General features: G+C 42.1%; 1 pseudogene; it reads left to right on the forward strand.

Moving 5' to 3' along the window:
- The window catches only part of LOC135536751 (WD repeat domain phosphoinositide-interacting protein 2-like), a 34,333-nt pseudogene that overhangs the window by 1,164 nt on the left and 10,862 nt on the right, over positions 1-22,307 (forward strand).

A 22,307-nucleotide genomic window follows, 5' to 3' on the forward strand; every position in this document is an offset into this window, starting at 1 on the left:
ACCCGTAACCCTGACCCTTAACCCTGACCCTTAACCCTGACCCTTACCATACAAATACTATTTTCTATCCATCTTTATGGCCCTTAACCCCGACCCTTAACCCTGGCCTTTAACCCTGGCCCATAACCCTGGCCCATAACCCTGACCCTTAACCCTGACCCTTACCATATAGATACTATTCTCTTATCCATCTCTATGGCCCTTAACCCCGACCCTTAACCCTGACCTTAACCTGACCCTTACCATAGAGATACTATTCTCTATCCATCTCCCTGACCCTTAACCCTGACCCTTAACCCTGACCATACAGATACTATTTTCTATCCATCTCTATGGCCCTTAACCCTGGCCCTTAACCCTGGCCCTTAACCCTGGCCCTTAACCTGGCCCTTAACCCCGACCCTTAACCCCGAACCCTTAACCCGACCCTTAACCCCCGACCCTTAACCCAACGACCCTTAACCCTGACCCTTAACCCTGACCCTTACCATATAGATACTATTCGCTTATCCATCTCTATGGCCCTTAACCCTGGCCCTTAACCCCGACCCTTAACCCTGACCCTTAACCATACAGATACTATTTTCTATCCATCTCTATGGCCCTTAACCCTGGCCTTGGCCCTTAACCCTGGCCCTTAACCCTGGCTCTTAACCCTGGCCCTTAACCCTGGCCCTTAACCCTGGCCCTTAATCCCGGCCCTTAACCCCGACCCTAAACCCTGGCCCTTAACCCTGGCCCTTAACCCTGGCCCTTAACCCCGACCCTTAACCCCGACCCTTAACCCCGACCCTTAACCCCGACCCTTAACCCTGACCCATAACCCTGGCCCTTAAACCCGACCCTTAACCCTGGCCCTTAACCCCGACCCTTAACCCTGACCCTTACCATATAGATACTATTCTCTTATCCTTCTCTATGGCCCTTAACCCTGGCCCTTAACCCTGACCCTTACCATATAGATACTATTCTCTCTCCATCTCCCTGACCCTTAACCCTGACCCTTACCATACAGATACTATTTTCTATCCATCTCTATGGCCCTTAACCCTGGCCCTTAACCCTGGCCCTTAACCCTGGCCCTTAACCCTGGCCCTTAACCCTGGCCCTTAACCCTGGCCCTTAATCCCGGCCCTTAACCCCGACCCTAAACCCTGGCCCTTAACCCTGGCCCTTAACCCCGGCCCTTAACCCCGGCCCTTAACCCCGACCCTTAACCCTGACCCTTAACCCTGGCCCTTAACCCCGACCCTTAACCCTGGCCCTTAACCCTGGCCCTTAACCCCGACCCTTAACCCTGGCCCTTAACCCTGGCCCTTAACCCCGGCCCTTAACCCCGACCCTTAACCCCGACCCTTAACCCTGACCCATAACCCTGGCCCTTAAACCCGACCCTTAACCCTGGCCCTTAACCCCGACCCTTAACCCTGACCCTTACCATACAGATACTATTTTCTATCCATCTCCCTGACCCTTAACCCTGACCCTTACCATAGAGATACTATTCTCTATCCATCTCCCTGACCCTTAACCCTGACCCTTACCATAGAGATACTATTTTCTATCCATCTCTATGGCCCTTAACCCTGGCCCTTAACCCTGGCCCTTAACCCTGGCCCTTAACCCTGGCCTTTAACCCTGCCCCATTACCCTGGCCCATAACCCTGGCCCATAACCCTGGCCCTTAACTGACCCTTACCATATAGATACTATTCTCTTATCCATCTCTATGGCCCTTAACCCCGACCCTTAACCCTGACCCTTAACCCTGACCCTTACCATACAGATACTATTTTCTATCCATCTCTATGGCCCCTTAACCCCGACCCTTAACCCTGACCCTTAACCCCGACCCTTAACCCTGACCCTTAACCCTGACCCTTAACCCTGACCCTCTACCATATAGATACTATTCTCTTATCCATCTCTATGGCCCTTAACCCCTGACCCTTAACCCTGACCCTTAACCCTGACCCTTACCATATAGATACTATTCTCTTATCCATCTCTATGGCCCTTAACCCTGACCCTTATCACTGACCCTTAACCCTGACCCTTACCATACAGATACTATTCTCTATCCATCTCTATGGCCCTTAACCCTGGCCTTGGCCCTTAACCCTGACCCTTAACCCTGACCCTTAACACTGACCCTTAACCCTGACCCTTACCATACAAATACTATTTTCTATCCATCTTTATGGCCCTTAACCCCGACCCTTAACCCTGGCCTTTAACCCTGACCCATAACTCTGGCCCATAACCCTGGCCCATAACCCTGGCCCATAACCCTGACCCTTAACCCTGACCCTTACCATATAGATACTATTCTCTTATCCATCTCTATGGCCCTTAACCCCGACCCTTAACCCCGACCCTTAACCCTGACCCTTAACCCTGACCCTTACCATACAGATACTATTTTCTATCCATCTCTATGGCCCTTAACCCTGACCCTTAACACCGACCCTTAACCCTGACCCTTACCATATAGATACTATTCTCTTATCCATCTCTATGGCCCTTAACCCCGACCCTTAACCCTGACCCTTAACCCTGACCCTTACCATATAGATACTATTCTCTTATCCATCTCTATGGCCCTTAACCCTGACCCTTATCACTGACCCTTAACCCTGACCCTTACCATAGAGATACTATTCTCTATCCATCTCTATGGCCCTTAACCCTGGCCTTGGCCCTTAACCCTGACCCTTAACCCTGACCCTTAACCCTGGCCCTTAACCCTGGCCCTTAACCCTGGCCCTTAACCCTGGCCCTTAACCCTGGCCCTTAACCCTGGCCCTTAACCCTGACCCTTAACCCTGACCCTTATCCCTGGCCTTTAACCCTGACCCTTACCATAGATATACTATTCTCTATCCATCTCTATGGCCCTTAACCCTGACCCTTATCCCTGACCCTTCCATGGTAGCAGATCTGATGGGTATTAACAGTGTAGTGGTGGACCGGCTGGAAGTGTGTGCGTTGTAACCTCGCTGTATCAGGGATCAGCTATCCTGTGTGTAATGTAACCGGTGTGTTCTGATAGGGTACGGTGATTCGTGTGTTCTCCATCCCTGAAGGACAGAAACTGTTTGAGTTCCGTCGAGGAGTCAAAAGGTAGGACTTCTTCTTCATCTCCCTCCTTCTCATTCCTTCTTCATCTCCCTCCTCCTCCTTCTCCTTCCTTCTTCTCCCTCCTACTTCATCTCCCTCCTTCTTCATCTCCCTCCTCCTCCTTCTCCTCCTTCTTCTCCCTCCTTCTTCATCTCCCTCCTTCTTCATCTCCCTCCTCCTCCTTCTCCTTCCTCCTTCTTCATCTCCCTCCTTCTTCATCTCCCTCCTTCTTCTTCTCCCTCCTTCTTCTCCCTCATTCCTTATTCATCTCCCTCCTCCTCCTTCTCCTTCCTCCTTCTTCATCTCCCTCCTTCTTCATCTCCCTCCTTCTTCATCTCCCTCCTTCTTAATCTCCCTCCTTCTTCATCTCCCTCCTCCTTCTTCTTCTCCCTCCTTCTTCATCTCCCTCCTTCTTCATCTCCCTCCTTCTTCATCTCCCTCCTTCTTCATCTCCCTCCTTCTTCATCTCCCTCCTTCTTCATCTCCTTCCTCCTTCTTCATCTCCCTCCTTCTTCATCCCTGACTTCTTCTTCTCCCTCCTTCTTCCCTCTCCCTCATTCCTCCCTCTTCATCCATCCTCTCCTTCCCTTCCCTGACCCTTCTCCTCCATCCTTCCTCCTTCTTCATCTCCCTCCTTCTTCATCTCCCTCCTTCTGGATCTCCCTCCTTCTTCTTCTCCCTCGTTGTAACCTCCTTCTTCATCTCCCTCCTTCTTCTCCTCCTTGTTCTTCTCCCTCCTTGTTCTCCTCATTCTTCTTCATCTCCCTCGTCCTCCCTTCTCCTTCCTTCTTCTTCATCTCCCTCCTTCTTCATTCCCTCCTCCGAGGAGTCCAAAAAGGTCTTCATCTCCTCCTTCTTCATCTCCCTCCTTCTCATTCCTTATTCATCTCCCTCCTCCTCCTTCTCCTTCCTCTTCTTCATCTCCCTCCTTCTTCATCTCTCCCTCCTTCTCATTCTTATTCATCCTCCTCCTTCTCCTCCTTCTTCTCCCTCCTTCTTCATCTCCCTCCTTCTTCATCTCCCTCCTCCTCCTTCTCATTCCTTCTTCTTCTCCCTCCTCCTCCTTCTCCTCCTTCTCCCTCCTTCTCCTCCTTCTTCTTCTCCCTCCTTCTTCTCCCTCCGTCTTCTTCATCTCCTTCCTCCTCCTCCTCCTTCTCCTCCTTCTTCATCTCCCTCCTTCTTCATCTCCCTCCTTCTTCATCTCCCTCCTTCTTCATCTCCCTCCTCCTCCTTCTCATTCCCTTCTTCTCCCTCCTCCTCCTTCTCCTCCTTCTCCCTCCTTCTCCTCCTTCTTCTTCTCCCTCCTTCTTCTCCCTCCGTCTTCTTCATCTCCTTCCTCCTCCTTCTCCCTCTTCATATCCTCCTTCTTCATCTTCCTTCTTCTTCTTCCCTCCCTCCTTCTTCATCTCCCTCCTCCTTCTTCTTCATTCCCTCCTCCTTCTTCTCCCTCCCCTTCTCCTCCTTCTTCTTCTCCCTCCTTCTTCTCCCTCCTTCTTCATCTCCTCTCCTCTCCTCCTCCTTCTCCTCCTTCTTCCTATCTTCTTCTCCTCCTTCTTCTCCTCATTCTTCTTCATCTCCCTCCTCCTTCTTCTTCTCCCTCCTTCTTCATCTCTCCTCCTCCTTCTTCTCCCTCCTTCTTCATCTCCCTCCTCCTTCTTCTTCAAATCAAATCAAATGTATTTATATAGCCCTTCGTACATCAGCTGATATCTCAAAGTGCTGTACAGAAACCCAGCCTAAAACCCCAAACAGCAAGCAATGCAGGTGTAGAAGCACGGTGGCTAGGAAAAACTCCATAGAAAAGCCAAAACCTAGGAAGAAACCTAGAGAGGAACCAGGCTATGTGGGGTGGCCAGTCCTCTTCTGGCTGTGCTGTGTGGAGATTATAACAGAACATGGCCAAGATGTTCAAATGTTCATAAATGTTCTTCTTCATCTCCCTTCTTCATCTTCTCCCTCCTTCATCTCCTCCTTCTTCTTCATCTCCCTCCTTCTTCTCCCTCCTTCTCATCTCCCTCCTTCTTCTTCATCTCCCTCCTTCATCTCCCCTCTTCTTCTTCATCTCCCTCCTTCTTCTTCTCCTCCTTCCTTATTCTCCTCCTTCTTATTCATCTCCCTCCTTCTTATCTCCCTCTTCTCTCCCTCCTTCTTCTTCATCTCCCTCCTTCTTCTCCTCCTTCTTCTTCTCCCCTCCTTCTTCTCCCTCCTCCTTCTACTCCCTCCTTCTTCTTATTCTCCCTCCTTCTTCTCCCTCCTTCTTATTCTCCTTCTTCTACTCTCCTTCTTCTTCATCTCCCTCCTTCTTCTTCCTCCTCCTTCTTCTCCCTCCTTCTTCATCTCCTCCCTTCTTCATCTCCTCCTCCTTCATCTCCCTCCTCCTTCTCCCTCCTTCTTATTCATCTCCCTCCTTCTTCTTCATCTCCCTCCTTCATCTCCCTCCTTCTTCTTCATCTCCTCCCTTCATCTCCTTCTTCTTCATCTCCCTCCTTCATTCTCTCCTCCTTCATCTCCCTCCTCCTTCATCTCCTCCTCCTTCATCTCCCTCCTCCTTCATCTCCCTCCTCCTTCATCTCCCTCCTTCTTCTCCCTCCTTCTTATTCATCTCCCTCCTCTTCTTCATCTCCCTCCTCCTTCATCTCCCTCCTTCTTCTTCTCCCTCCTCCTTCATCTCCCTCCTCCTTCATCTCCCTCCTCCTTCGTCTCCCTCCTTCTTCATGTCCTCCTTCTTCATCTCCCTCCTCTTCGTCTCCCTCCTTCTTCTTCATCTCCCTCCTTCTTCTTCATCTCCCTCCTTCGTCTCCCTCCTTCTTCTTCTCCCTCCTTCTTCATCTCCCTCCTTCTTCTTCTCCCTCCTTCTTCATCTCCCTCCTTCTTATTCTCCCTCCTTCTTATTCTCCCTCCTTCTTCATCTCCCTCCTTCTTCGTCTCCCTCCTTCTTCGTCTCCCTCCTCCTTCGTCTCCCTCCTTCTTCTTCGTCTCCCTCCTTCTTCATCTCCCTCCTTCTTCATCTCCCTCCTCCTTCATCTCCCTCCTCCTTCATCTCCCTCCTCCTTCATCTCCCTCCTCCTTCTTCGTCTCCCTCCTTCTTCTTCGTCTCCCTCCTTCTTCATCTCCCTCCTTCATCTCCCTCCTCCTTCGTCTCCCTCCTTCTTCTTCGTCTCCCTCCTTCTTCTTCGTCTCCCTCCTTCTTCATCTCCCTCCTTCATCTCCCTCCTTCATCTCCCTCCTCCTTCATCTCCCTCCTCCTTCATCTCCCTCCTCCTTCTCCTTCATTCCACTCTATATAGTAATATGTGTTTTAATAGTGGACAATATTAAATGAGCTACAGCTGAGTTCAGTCTGATACACTGAAGTGTGTGTGTGTGGATGTGTGTGTGTGTGTGTGTGTGTGTGTGTGTGTGTGTGTGTGTGTGTGTGTGTTAGGTGTGTATCTATCTGTTCCCTGGCCTTCAGTATGGAAGGCCTCTACCTATCAGCATCCAGTAACACGGAGACGGTCCACATCTTCAAACTAGAGACGCAGAAAGAGAAGTAAGTACCCCCCCCTCCCCCACCTGGCTGCATTAGTCTGATTCTAGATGTTGTCCAGTATATTAACATGGTGTGTGTGTAGGCCAACAGAGGAGATGTTGTCCTGTATATTAACATGGTGTGTGTAGGCCAACAGAGGAGGTGTTGTCCTGTATATTAACATGGTGTGTGTGTGTAGGTCAACAGATGGAGATGTCCTGATTCTAGGCCAACAGAGGAGGTGTTGTCCTGTATATTAACATGGTGTGTGTGTAGGCCAACAGAGGAGATGTCGTCCTGTATATTAACATGGTGTGTGTGTAGGTCAACAGAGGAGATGTTGATTCTAGATGTTGTCCTGTATATAACATTAGGCCAACAGAGGAGATGTTGTCCTGTGTGTGTGTGTAGGTCAACAGAGGAGATGTTGATTCTAGATGTTGTCTGTATATTAACATGGTGTGTGTGTAGGCCAAGGAGATGGAGATGTTGTCCTGTATATTAACATGGTGTGTGTGTAGGCCAACAGAGGAGGTGTTGTCCTGTATATTAACATGGTGTGTGTGTAGGCCAACAGAGGAGCCGACGACATGGGGTGGATACTTTGGGAAGGTCCTGATGGCGTCCACCACCTACCTGCCCTCTCAGGTGAGTGGGACTTCCCTTTTGAGAGAGTGTGTGGTGTGTGTGTGTGTGTTGTCTGACCTTGTCTCCTCTGTGTGCGTCAGGTGACAGAGATGTTCACTCAGGGACGAGCCTTCGCCACCGCACGACTGCCCTTCTCTGGACACAAGAACATCTGTGCTCTGGCCCTGTAAGAACACCCACTAGACGTTCTCTACCACACTCTAGAGCTGGGACCATATTCCCCCCACACACGAGAACGTTCTCTACCAGACTCTAGAGCTGGGATCATATTCCCCCCACACACTAGAACGTTCTCTACCACACTCTAGAGCTGGGACCATATTCCCCCCCACACACTAGAACGTTCTCTACCAGACTCTAGAGCTGGGACCATGTTCCCCCCACACACCCACTAGAATGTTCTCTACCACACTCTAGAGCTGGGACCATATTCCCCCCCCACACACCCACGAGAGCGTTCTCTACCACACTCTAGAGCTGGGACCATATTCTCCCCCACACACTAGAACGTTCTCGAACACACACTAACATCGCCCCTGCTTTCCCCAGTTTATCTGACGTTGGTCATTTGGGGGATTAGCCAACACAACATTCTTCCATATTGTTTGGTGCGTCAGTAGTAACGTGCATTAATCTGCTTCCTGCAATGAAAGTATCGTCCCTGTTTCACTGCCTGCCCTCACTTCCTCTCCTCACTTCGTCTCCTCCCGTCACTCTCTCCTCACTGCCTGCCCTTTGAGTTAGCAATCTATGTGTTTTGAGTTCCCACTTCCTCAGGGTGAATTATATAGCCTAGGCCAGTATTCACAAAAAAAACAGCCAGGCAAATGAATCTCTAAAGAGACTAAATAAATCTGATCATTCTGGATCAGTCAGCCTAGAGCCCTCCCGGAGAAGTCAGCCTAGAGCCCTCCCGTTAACGGAGAAGTCAGCCTAGAGCCCTCCCGTTAACAGAGAAGTCAGCCTAGAGCCCTCCCCGTTAACGAAAGAAGTCAGCCTAGAGCCCTCCCTCCCATTAACAGAAGTCAGCCTAGAGCCCTCCCGTTAACGGAGAAGTCAGCCTAGAGCCCTCCCATTAACGAAGAAGTCAGCCTAGGCCCTCCCGTTAACGGAGAAGTCAGCCTAAGCCCTCCCATTAACGGAGAAGTCAGCCTAGAGCCCTCCCCAGCCTAGAGCCCTCCCGTTAACGGAGAAGTCAGCCTAGAGCCCTCCCATTAACGGAGAAGTCGGCCTCGAGCCCTCCCGTTAACGGAGAAGTCAGCCTAGAGCCCTCCATTAACGAAGAAGTCAGCCTAGAGCCCTCCTGTTAACAGGGAGAAGTCAGCCTAGAGCCCTCCCGTTAACGGAGAAGTCAGCCTAGAGCCCTCCCATTAACGGAGAAGTCGGCCTAGAGCCTCCCGTTAACAGAAGTCAGCCTAGAGCCCTCCCATTAACGGAGAAGTCAGCCTAGAGCCCTCCCGTTAACAGAGAAGTCAGCCTAGAGCCCTCCCATTAACGGAGAAGTCAGCCTAGAGCCTCCCGTTAACAGAGAAGTCAGCCTAGAGCCCTCCCATTAACGAAGTCAGCCTAGATCTCCCGTTAACTCCCGTTAACGGAGAAGTCAGCCTAGGAGCCCTCCGTTAACAGAGAAGTCAGCCTAGAGCCCTCCCGTTAACGTTAACGGGAGAAGTCAACCTAGAGCCCTCCCGTTAACGGAGAAGTCTAGAGCTCCTCCATTAACGGAGAAGGCCTAGAGCCCTCCGTTAACAGAGAAGTCAGCCTAGAGCCCTCCCGTTAACGGAGAAGTGGACGCCTAGGCCCTCCGTTAACGGAGAAGTCGGCCTAGAGCCCTCCCGTTAACGGAGAAGTCAGCCTAGAGCCCTCCCGTTGCGGAGAAGTCAGCCTAGAGCCCTCCCGTTAACGGAGAAGTCGGCCTAGAGCCCTCCCGTTAACGGAAGTCGGCCTCGAGCCCTCCCGTTAACGGAAGAAGTCGGCCTAGAGCCCTCCCATTAACGGAGAAGAGAGGCCTCCGTTAGCCTAGAGCCCTCCCGTTAACGGAGAAGTCAGCCTAGAGCCCTCCATTAACGGAGAAGTCGGCCTAGAGCCCTCCGTTAACGGAGAAGTCAGCCTAGAGCCCTCCCCATTGGAGAAGTCAGCTGGAGGAGTCAGCCTAGAAGGCCCTCCCATTTCAGCCTAGAGCCCTCCCAAACGGAGAAGTCAGCCTAGAGCCACTCCCGTTAACGGAGAAGAAGTAGAGCCCTCCCAGCCCTTAACGGAGAAGTTAGCCTAGAGCCCTCCGTTAACGGAGGAAGTTGGCCTAGAGCCCTCCGTTAACGGAGAAGTCGGCCTAAGGGAGCCCTCCCGTTAACGGAGAAGTCAGCCTAGAGCCCTCCCATTAATGAAGAAGTCCCGTTAGAACCAGGCCTCCGTTAACGGAGAAGTCGGCCTAGAGCCCTCCGTTAACGGAGAAGTCGGCCTTGAGCCCTCCCGTTAACGAAGAAGTCGGCCTCGAGCCCTCCCGTTAACGAAGAAGTCGGCCTAGAGCCCTCCCGTTAACGGAAGAAGTCGGCCTCGATCCCTCCCCGTTAACGGAGAAGTCGGCCTAGAGCCCTCCCGTTAACGGAGAAGTCGGCCTAGAGCCTCCCGTTAACGGAGAAGTCAGCCCTAGAGGCCTAGAGCCCTTCCATGTTAAAACAGACAAGTCGAGCCTCGAGCCCTCCCGTTAAACGGAGAAGTCGGCCTCGAGCCCTCCCGTTAACGGAAAGTCAACCACGAGCCCTCCCCCATTAACGGAGAAGTCGGCCTCGAGCCCTCCCGTTAAAATGGACAAGTCGGCCTAGAAGGCCCTCCCGTTAAAACCTCTAAGGGATAGTTAGCGTCAAGTGGCCCAATAGCCTGTTGTAATATAGCGCCAAATTCAAATAAAGCCGATAAAACTCAAACTTTCATTAAATCACACATGCAGGGTATAATTAAAGTCGTTGTGAATCCCAACATGTCATATTTTAAAAATGCTTTTAGTGTAATAGCATGAGAAGCTATTATCTGATTAGCATAATAGTGTTGTAAGCAAAAGCCTAGTAGCCCTCCCTGAAATAAAATATAAAACATGCATTACCTTTGACAAGCTTCTTTGTTGGCCTATATGTCCCTCCCGTTAACCCTTACCCCCGTTAACGGAGAAGTCGTCGTAATAATAATAGTGGTAATAATAAGAGCCCTGTTGTTAACGGACAAGTTGGCCTCGAGCCTCCATAATAATAGAGCCACTCCCGTTAATAATAATAGTCGGCCTAGAGCCCTCCCGTTAAATAGTGTTGTAATAAGACAAGTCGGCCAGAATAATAGCCCTGTTGTATTAAGAAGTCGGCCTCGAGCCCTCCGTTAACGGACAAGTGGCCTAGAGGCCTCCCGTTAACGGACAAGTCGGCCTCGAGCCGGCCTCGAGCCCTCCCGTTAACGGAGAAGTTGGCCTAGAGCCCTCCCCAGTGCCTGTTTAACGGACAAGTCGGCCTCGAGCCCTCCCGTTAACGGAAGTCGGCCTCGAGCCCTCCCAATAGTGTTGTACAGGTCGGCCTCGAGCCCTCCCCCGTATTAGCGGAATAGTGTTAATAACCTCGGCCTCGAGCCCTCCCCGTTAAAATGGACAGAGTCGGCCACGAGCCCTCCCGTTAAACAGGCAGATCGGCCTAGCCCTCCCCGTTAAAAAGCGGACAAGTCGGCCTTTTGGAAAGTAACTGTGAATAATAATATGTTGTAATGTTAATAGTGTTGTCATAATAATAGTGTTGTAATATAGTGTTGTAATATAGTGTGGTAATAATAATAGTGTTGTATTAATAATAGTGTTGTATTAATAATAGTGTTGTAATAATAATAGTGTTGTCATAATAATAGTGTTGTAATATAGTGTTGTAATATAGTGTTGTAATAATAATAGTGTTGTATTAATAATAGTGTTGTACTAATAATAGTGTTGTCATAATAATAGTGTTGTCATAATAATAGTGTTGTAATATAGTGTTGTTATATAGTGTTGTATTAATAATAGTGTTGTATTAATAATAGTGTTGTAATAATAATAGTGTTGTAATAATAATAGTGTTGTAATAATAATAGTGTTGTCATAATAATAGTGTTGTAATATAGTGTTGTAATAATAATAGTGTTGTCATAATAATAGTGTTGTATTAATAATAGTGTTGTAATAATAATAGTGTTGTCATAATATAGTGTTGTAATAATAATAGTGTTGTATAATAATAAATAGTGTTGTAATAATAATAGTGTTGTAATAATAATAGTGTTGTTATATAGTGTTGTATTAATAATAGTGTTGTATTAATAATAGTGTTGTAATAATAATAGTGTTGTTATATAGTGTTGTAATAATAATAGTGTTGTATTAATAATAGTGTTGTATTAATAATAGTGTTGTAATAATAATAGTGTTGTAATATAGTTTTGTATTACTAATAGTGTTGTATTAATAATAGTGTTGTAATAATAATAGTGTTGTAATAATAATAGTGTTGTAATAATAATAGTGTTGTATTAATAATAGTGTTGTAATAATAATAGTGTTGTATAATAATAGTGTTGTATAATTTAATAATAATAGTGTTGTAATAATAATAGTGTTGTAAATAATAATAGTGTTGTAATAATAATAGTGTTGTAATAATAATAGTGTTGTAATATAGTGTTATAATAATAATAGTGTTGTAATAATAATGTTGTATTAATAATTTTGTTGTATAATAATAGTGTTGTAATAATAATAGTGTTGTATTAATAATAGTGTTGTATTAATAATAGTGTTGTATTAATAATAGTGTTGTAATAATAATAGTGTTGTAATATAGTTTTGTATTAATAATAGTGTTGTATTAATAATAGTGTTGTAATAATAATAGTGTTGTATTAATAATAGTGTTGTTATATAGTGTTGTATTAATAATAGTGTTGTATTAATAATAGTGTTGTAATATAGTGTTGTAATAATAATAGTGTTGTATTAATAATAGTGTTGTTATATAGTGTTGTAATAATAATAGTGTTGTAATAATAATAGTGTTGTTATATAGTGTTGTAATAATAATAGTGTTGTATTAATAATAGTGTTGTAATAATAATAGTGTTGTTATATAGTGTTGTAATAATAATAGTGTTGTAATAATAATAGTGTTGTTATATAGTGTTGTAATAATAATAGTGTTGTATTAATAATAGTGTTGTATTAATAATAGTGTTGTAATAATAATAGTGTTGTAATATAGTTTTGTATTACTAATAGTGTTGTATTAATAATAGTGTTGTATTAATAATAGTGTTGTAATAATAATAGTGTTGTTAATAATAATAATAATAGTGTTGTATTAATAATAGTGTTGTAATAATAATAGTGTTGTAATAATAATAGTGTTGTAATAATAATAGTGTTGTAATAATAATAGTGTTGTATTATATAGTGTTGTAATAATAATAGTGTTGTAATAATAATAGTGTTGTAATAATAATAGTGTTGTAATAATAATAGTGTTGTAATAATAATAGTGTTGTAATAATAATAGTGTTGTTATATTGTAATAATAATAGTGTTGTAATAATAATAGTGTTGTAATAATAATAGTGTTGTAATAATAATAGTGTTGTAATAATAATAGTGTTGTAATAATAATAGTGTTGTTATATAGTGTTGTAATAATAATAGTGTTGTAATAATAATAGTGTTGTAATAATAATAGTGTTGTAATAATAATAGTGTTGTATTAATAATAGTGTTGTAATAATAATAGTGTTGTATTAATAATAGTGTTGTAATAATAATAGTGTTGTAATAATAATAGTGTTGTATTAATATAGTGTTGTATTAATAATAGTGTTGTATAATAATAATAGTGTTGTAATAATAATAGTGTTGTAATAATAATAATAGTGTTGTATTAATAATAATAGTGTTGTAATAATAATAGTGTTGTAATTAATAATATAATAATAGTGTTGTATAATAATAGTGTTGTAATAATAATAGTGTTGTAATATAGTGTTGTAATAATAATAGTGTTGTAATAATAATAGTGTTATATAATAATAATAGTGTTGTATTAATAATAGTGTTGTAATAATAATAGTGTTGTAATAATAATAGTGTTGTAATAATAATAGTGTTGTAATAATAATAGTGTTGTATAATAATAATAGTGTTGTATAATAATAATAGTGTTGTAATAATAATAGTGTTGTATTAATAATAGTGTTGTAATAATAATAGTGTTGTAATAATAATAGTGTTGTTATATAATAGTGTTGTAATAATAATAGTGTTGTAATAATAATAGTGTTGTTATATAGTGTTGTAATAATAATAGTGTTGTAATAATAATAGTGTTGTAATAATAATAGTGTTGTAATAATAATAGTGTTGTATTAATAATAGTGTTGTATTAATAATAGTGTTGTATTAATAATAGTGTTGTAATAATAATAGTGTTGTATTAATAATATATATAGTGTTGTAATAATAATAGTGTTGTAATAATAATAGTGTTGTAATAATAATAGTGTTGTAATAATAATAGTGTTGTAATAATAATAGTGTTGTAATAATAATAGTGTTGTTATAATAATAGTGTTGTAATAATAATAGTGTTGTTATATAGTGTTGTAATAATAATAGTGTTGTAATAATAATAGTGTTGTAATAATAATAGTGTTGTAATAATAATAGTGTTGTAATAATAATAGTGTTGTAATAATAATAGTGTTGTTATATAGTGTTGTAATAATAATAGTGTTGTATTAATAATAGTGTTGTAATAATAATAGTGTTGTAATAATAATAGTGTTGTATAATAATAGTGTTGTAATAATAATAGTGTTGTAATAATGTAATAATAATAGTGTTGTAATAATAATAGTGTTGTATTAATAATAGTGTTGTAATAATAATAGTGTTGTAATTAATAATAGTGTTGTATTAATATATATAATAGTGTTGTATTAATAATAGTGTTGTAATAATAATAGTGTTGTAATAATAATAGTGTTGTTATATAGTGTTGTAATAATAATAGTGTTGTAATAATAATAGTGTTGTAATAATAATAGTGTTGTAATAATAATAGTGTTGTATAATATAGTGTTGTAATAATAATAGTGTTGTAATAATAATAGTGTTGTATTAATAATAGTGTTGTAATAATAATAGTGTTGTAATTAATAATAGTGTTGTAATAATAATAGTGTTGTTATATAGTGTTGTAATAATAATAGTGTTGTAATAATAATAGTGTTGTAATAATAATAGTGTTGTTAATAATAGTGTTGTATTAATAATAGTGTTGTAATAATAATAGTGTTGTAATAATAATAGTGTTGTTATAATAATAATAATAATAGTGTTGTAATAATAATAGTGTTGTAATAATAATAATAGTGTTGTAATAATAATAGTGTTGTAATAATAATAGTGTTGTAATAATAATAGTGTTGTAATAATAATATAATAGTGTTGTAATAATAATAGTGTTGTAATAATAATAGTGTTGTATTAATAATAGTGTTGTAATAATAATAGTGTTGTAATAATAATAGTGTGTTGTATTAATAATAGTGTTGTAATAATAATAGTGTTGTATTAATAATAGTGTTGTTATATAGTGTTGTAATAATAATAGTGTTGTAATAATAATAGTGTTGTAATAATAATAGTGTTGTGTTGTAATAATAATAGTGTTGTATTAATAATAGTGTTGTATTAATAATAATAGTTGTTAATAATAGTGTTGTATTAATAATAGTGTTGTAATAATAATAGTGTTGTAATAATAATAGTGTTGTAATAATAATAGTGTTGTAATAATAATAGTGTTGTAATATATAATAGTGTTATAATAATAATAGTGTTGTATTAATAATAGTGTTGTTATATAGTGTTGTAATAATAATAGTGTTGTAATAATAATAGTGTTGTAATAATAATAGTGTTGTTAATATAGTGTTGTTATATAGTGTTGTAATAATAATAGTGTTGTGTTAATGTATTAGTCGTTATTCAGCAAAAATGGGTAAATTTATCATGCTAACTTTTGCCGATATCGCCAAGATCTAACACTACACGCTGGGAAGCGCACACAGTCAGATGAGTCTGATTAAGTTTGTGTGTGTGTGTGTGTGTGTGTGTGCGTGTAGGATCCAAAAGATTCCTCGTCTACTGTGGTAGCAGCAGCTGATGGATATCTGTACCTCTATAACCTGGACCCACAGGAGGGGGAGAGTGTACCCTGATGAAACAACACAGGTAACAAACACCCTGATGAAACAAGACAGGTAACACACTGGTGAAACAAGACAGGTAACACACTGATGAAACAACACAGGTAACACACTGATGAAACAAGACAGGTAACACACTGGTGAAACAAGACAGGTACACTGAAACAACACAGGTAAAAACAAGAAACAACAATGAAACAACATAAATTTGATGAAACAACACAGGTAACACACTGATGAAAGCAACACAGGTAACACACTGATGAAACAAGACAGGTAACACTGAAACAACACAGGTAACACTGAAACAACACAGATAACACTGAAACAACACAGATAACACTGAAACAACACAGGTAAAACACACTGATGAAACAACACAGGTAACACCCTGATGAAACAACGCAGGTAACACTGATGAAACAACACAGGTAACACTGAAACAACACAGGTGCACTGAAACAACACAGGTAGCACTGAAACAACACAGGTAACACACTGGATGAAACAACACAGGTAACACTGAAACAACACAGGTAACACTGAAACAACACAGGTAACACTGAAACAACACAGGTAACACTGAAACAACACAGGTAACACTGAAACAACACAGGTAACACACTGATGAAACAACACAGGTAACACTGAAACAACACTGGTAACACACTGATGAAACAACACTGGTAACACTGAAACAACACAGGTAAAACACACTGATGAAACAACACTGGTAACACTGAAACAACACAGGTAAAACTCTGATGAAACAACACAGGTAACACTGAAACAACACAGGTAACACACTGATGAAACAACACAGGTAACACTGAAACAACACAGGGTGAAACACACTGTTAACATGAAACAACACAGGTAACACACTGATGAAACAACACAGGTAACACTGAAACAACACTGGTAACACTGAAACAACACAGGTAAACACTGATAAAAACAACACAGGTAACACTGAAACAACACAGGTAACACACTGATGAAACAACACAGGTAACACACTGATGAAACAACACAGGTAACACTGAAACAACACAGGTAACACACTGATGAAACAACACAGGTAACACACTGATGAAACAACACAGGTAACACTGAAACAACACAGGTAAAACACACTGATGAAACAACACAGGTAACACACTGATGAAACAACACAGGTAACACACTGATGAAACAACACAGGTAACACACTGGTGAAACAAGACAGGTAACACACTGATGAAACAAGACAGGTAACACTGAAACAACACAGGTAACACTGAAACAACACAGGTAAAACACACTGATGAAACAACACAGGTAACACTGAAACAACACAGGTAACACTGAAACAACACAGGTAACACACTGATGAAACAACACTGGTAACACTGGTAACACACTGAAACAACACTGGTAACAGATGAAACAACACAGGTAACACCCTGATGAAACAACACAGGTAACACTGAAACAACACAGGTAACACACTGATGAAACAACACAGGTAACACCCTGATGAAACAACACTGGTAACACTGAAACAACACAGGTAACACTGAAACAACACAGGTGAAACAACACTGGATGAAACAACACAGGTAGCACTGATGAAACAACACAGGTAGCACTGAAACAACACTGGTAACACACTGATGAAACAACACAGGTAACACCCTGATGAAACAACACTGGTAACACTGAAACAACACAGGTAGCACTGAAACAACACTGGTAACACCCTGATGAAACAACACAGGTAACACCCTGATGAAACAACACTGGTAACACTGAAACAACACAGGTAGCACTGAAACAACACAGGTAGCACTGAAACAACACTGGTAACACACTGATGAAACAACACTGGTAACACTGATGAAACAACACAGGTAACACTGAAACAACACAGGTAGCACTGAAACAACACAGGTAGCACTGAAACAACACAGGTAACACTGAAACAACACAGGTAACACTGAAACAACACAGGTAACACTGAAACAACAACAGGTAACACACTGATGAAACAACACAGGTAACACACTGATGAAACAACACAGGTAACACTGAAACAACACAGGTAACACACTGATGAAACAACACAGGTAACACACTGATGAAACAACACAGGTAACACTGAAACAACACAGGTAACACACTGATGAAACAACACAGCTAACACTGAAACAACACTGATGAAACAACACAGGTAAACACTGATGAAACAACACAGGTAGCACTGAAACAACACAGGATGAAACAACACTGGTAACACTGAAACAACACAGGTAACACTGAAACAACACAGGTAACACACTGATGAAACAACACAGGTAACACTGAAACAACACAGGTAACACACTGATGAAACAACACAGGTAACACACTGATGAAACAACACAGGTAACACTGAAACAACACAGGTAACACTGAAACAACACAGGTAAAACACACTGATGAAACAACACAGGTAACACACTGATGAAACAACACAGGTAACACACTGATGAAACAACACAGGTAACACTGAAACAACACAGGTAACACTGAAACAACACAGGTAAAACACACTGATGAAACAACACAGGTAACACTGAAACAACACAGGTAACACACTGATGAAACAACACAGGTAACACTGATGAAACAACACTGGTAACACTGAAACAACACAGGTAACACACTGATGAAACAACACTGGTAACACTGAAACAACACAGGTAGCACTGAAACAACACTGGTAACACACTGATGAAACAACACTGGTAACACTGATGAAACAAACAGGTAACACTGAAACAACACAGGTAGCACTGAAACAACACAGGTAACACTGAAACAACACAGGTAACACTGAAACACACTGATGAAACAACACAGGTAACACTGAAACAACACAGGTAACACTGAAACAACACTGGTAACACACTGATGAAACAACACTGGTAACACTGAAACAACACAGGAAAACACACTGATGAAACAACACTGGTAACACTGAAACAACACAGTTAAAACACTGATGAAACAACACAGGTAACACTGAAACAACACAGGTAACACACTGATGAAACAACACAGGTAACACTGAAACAACACAGGTAAAACACACTGATGAAACAACACTGTTAACACTGAAACAACACAGGTAACACACTGATGAAACAACACAGGTAACACTGAAACAACACTGGTAACACTGAAACAACACAGGTAACACACTGATAAAAACAACACAGGTAACACTGAAACAACACAGGCAACACACTGATGAAACAACACAGGTAACACACTGATGAAACAACACAGGTAACACTGAAACAACACAGGTAACACACTGATGAAACAACACAGGTAACACACTGATGAAACAACACAGGTAACACTGAAACAACACAGGTAAAACACACTGATGAAACAACACAGGTAACACACTGATGAAACAACACAGGTAACACACTGATGAAACAACACAGGTAAAACTGGTGAAACAAGACAGGTAACACACTGATGAAACAAGACAGGTAACACTGAAACAACACAGGTAACACTGAAACAACACAGGTAAAACACACTGATGAAACAACACAGGTAACACTGAAACAACACAGGTAACACTGAAACAACACAGGTAACACACTGATGAAACAACACTGGTAACACTGGTAACACACTTGAAACAACACTGGTAACACCCTGATGAAACAACACAGGTAACACCCTGATGAAACAACACTGGTAACACTGAAACAACACAGGTAACACACTGATGAAACAACACAGGTAACACCCTGATGAAACAACACTGGTAACACTGAAAACAACACAGGTAGCACTGAAACAACACAGGTAACACTGAAACAACACTGGTAACATGAAACAACACAGGTAGCACTGAAACAACACAGGTAGCACTGAAACAACACTGGTAACACACTGATGAAACAACACAGGTAACACTGATGAAACAACACTGGTAACACTGAAACAACACTGATGAAACAACACAGGTAGCACTGAAACAACACTGGTAACACACTGATGAAACAACACTGGTAACACTGATGAAACAACACAGGTAACACTGAAACAACACAGGTAGCACTGAAACAACACAGGTAACACTGAAACAACACAGGTAACACTGAAACAACACTGAGCACTGAAACAACACAGGTAACACTGAAACAACGCAGGTAACACACTGATGAAACAACACAGGTACACACTGATGAAACAACACAGGTAACACTGAAACAACACAGGTAACACACTGATGAAACAACACAGGTAACACACTGATGAAACAACACAGGTAACACTGAAACAACACAGGTAACACACTGATGAAACAACACAGCTAACACTGAAAACAACACTGGTAACACCCTGATGAAACAAACAGGTAACACCTGATGAAACAACACTGGTAACTGATGAAACCCTGGATGAAACAACACAGGTAACACTGAAACAACACAGGTAACACACCCTAGGTAACACTGAAACAACACAGGTAACACACTGATGAAACAACACAGGTAACACTGATGAAACAACACAGGTAACACTGAAACAACACAGGTAACACTGAAACAACACAGGTAACACACTGAAAACACACATGAAACAACACAGGTAACACTGAAACAAACAACACAGGTAGCACTGAAACAACACAGGTAACACTGAAACAACACAGGGAACACACTGATGAAACAACACAGGTAACACTGATGAAACAACACTGATGAAACAACACAGGTAACACCCTGATGAAACAACACAGGTAACTGAAACAACACAGGTGATGAAACAACACAGGTAACACACTGATGAAACAACACAGGTAATACTGAAACAACACAGGTAACACTGAAACAACACAGGTAACACTGAAACAACACAGGTAACACTGAAACAACACAGGTAACACTGAAACAACACAGGTCACTGAAACAACACAGGTAACACACTGATGAAACAACACAGGTCACTGATGAAACAACACATAACACTGAAACAACACAGGTAACACACTGATGAAACAACACAGGTAACACACTGATGAAACAACACAGGTAATACTGAAACAACACAGGTAAAACATGGGCTCCATTCCTCGATGCCAGGGTCATGGGCTCCATTCCTCGATGCCAGGGTCATGGGCTCCATTCCTCGATGCCAGGGTCGTGGGCTCCATTCCTCAATGCCAGGGTCGTGGGCTCCATTCCTCAATGCCAGGGTCGTGGGCTCCATTCCTCAATGCCAGGGTCGTGGGCTCCATTCCTCAATGCCAGGGTCGTGGGCTCCATTCCTCAATGCCAGGGTCGTGGGCTCCATTCCTCAATGCCAGGGTCGTGGGCTCCATTCCTCAATGCCAGGGTCGTGGGCTCCATTCCTCAATGCCAGGGTCGTGGGCTCCATTCCTCAATGCCAGGGTCGTGGGCTCCATTCCTCAATGCCAGGGTCGTGGGCTCCATTCCTCAATGCCAGGGTCGTGGGCTCCATTCCTCAATGCCAGGGTCGTGTGCTCCATTCCTCAATGCCAGGGTCGTGGAATCCATTCCTCAATGCCAGGGTCCGGGCTCCATTCCTCAATGCCAGGGTCGTGGGCTCCATTCCTCAATGCCAGGGTCGTGGAATCCATTCCTCAATGCCAGGGTCCTGGGCTCCTTTCCTCAATGCCAGGGTCGTGGGCTCCATTCCTCAATGCCAGGGTCGTGGAATCCATTCCTGCTCAGGCCACACATATGTACTCATTGCAAGTAGTTTGGATAAAAGTGTCTGTTAAATGGCATACAGTATATGAACTTAAATCATTCTGTGTTCATCAGGTTAGACGGCAGTGCTGAGCCGCCCAATGAGATCCTGGAACAGGGGTCACATGACCGACCCCTTACTGCACAGACCTACAACACTGCTGGGATGAAAGGTAAAGACACCCCAGGGCGCCGTTAGTCAAATTGGCACCGGACAACCTGGGCCGGCAGGTAGCCTTTTGGTTAGAGCGTTGGATCAGTAACCGAAAGGTTGCTGGATCAAATCCCTGAGAATGTCGTTCTGCCCTGAACAAGCCAGTCTCTTTATTTTTTTATTTATTTAACCTTTATTTAACGAGGGAAGTCAGTTAAGAACAAATTCTTCTTTACAATGATGGCCTACCAGGGAACAGTGGGTTCAGGGGTAGAATGACAGATTTTACCTTGTCAGCTCTGGGATTCGATCTATCACTGTGTGATTATTTTATGAGAGTATAAAACAGCAAATGAAAAACATTGACAGGTCAGGGAATCAGCCTCAAGTTCATTCATCAGTGATTTAAAAACACCAATCTGGACAAGTTCTTCCAGTTTAAAAGTATTTTGTAAGGTGTTCCAAGACGATGGCGCAGAGTACATAAAAGCCCTTTTACCAAATTCAGTTGGGACATTTGGAACAGTTAGCAGGATAAAGTCCAGCGAACGAAGAGACGACCCACCACATTTCTGAACAATAAAAAGGTAGTAATCCCCAAATGGCTTTGTCAATAAAAGTCTACCAGTGACTGAGCCGACGAGGACTAGAGAAGGCCAGACAACTCAGTGGTGCGTAAGGGTTTTGCAGTTTAAAATACATCTCAAAGTGCCATGGTAAAGAGTGTCAATTGATCTCAAACACTGAGCGGAAGCATTCATATATAAAATATCCCCATAGTCTAGTAAAGTCATAAATGTAGCTGATACTACTAGCCTCCTTCTGGCTTCAAAAGAAAAACAGGCCTTATTCC

This window comes from Oncorhynchus masou, unplaced genomic scaffold, assembly GCF_036934945.1.
Source record: "Oncorhynchus masou masou isolate Uvic2021 unplaced genomic scaffold, UVic_Omas_1.1 unplaced_scaffold_659, whole genome shotgun sequence".
In the NCBI taxonomy this organism is placed as follows: domain Eukaryota; kingdom Metazoa; phylum Chordata; class Actinopteri; order Salmoniformes; family Salmonidae; genus Oncorhynchus; species Oncorhynchus masou.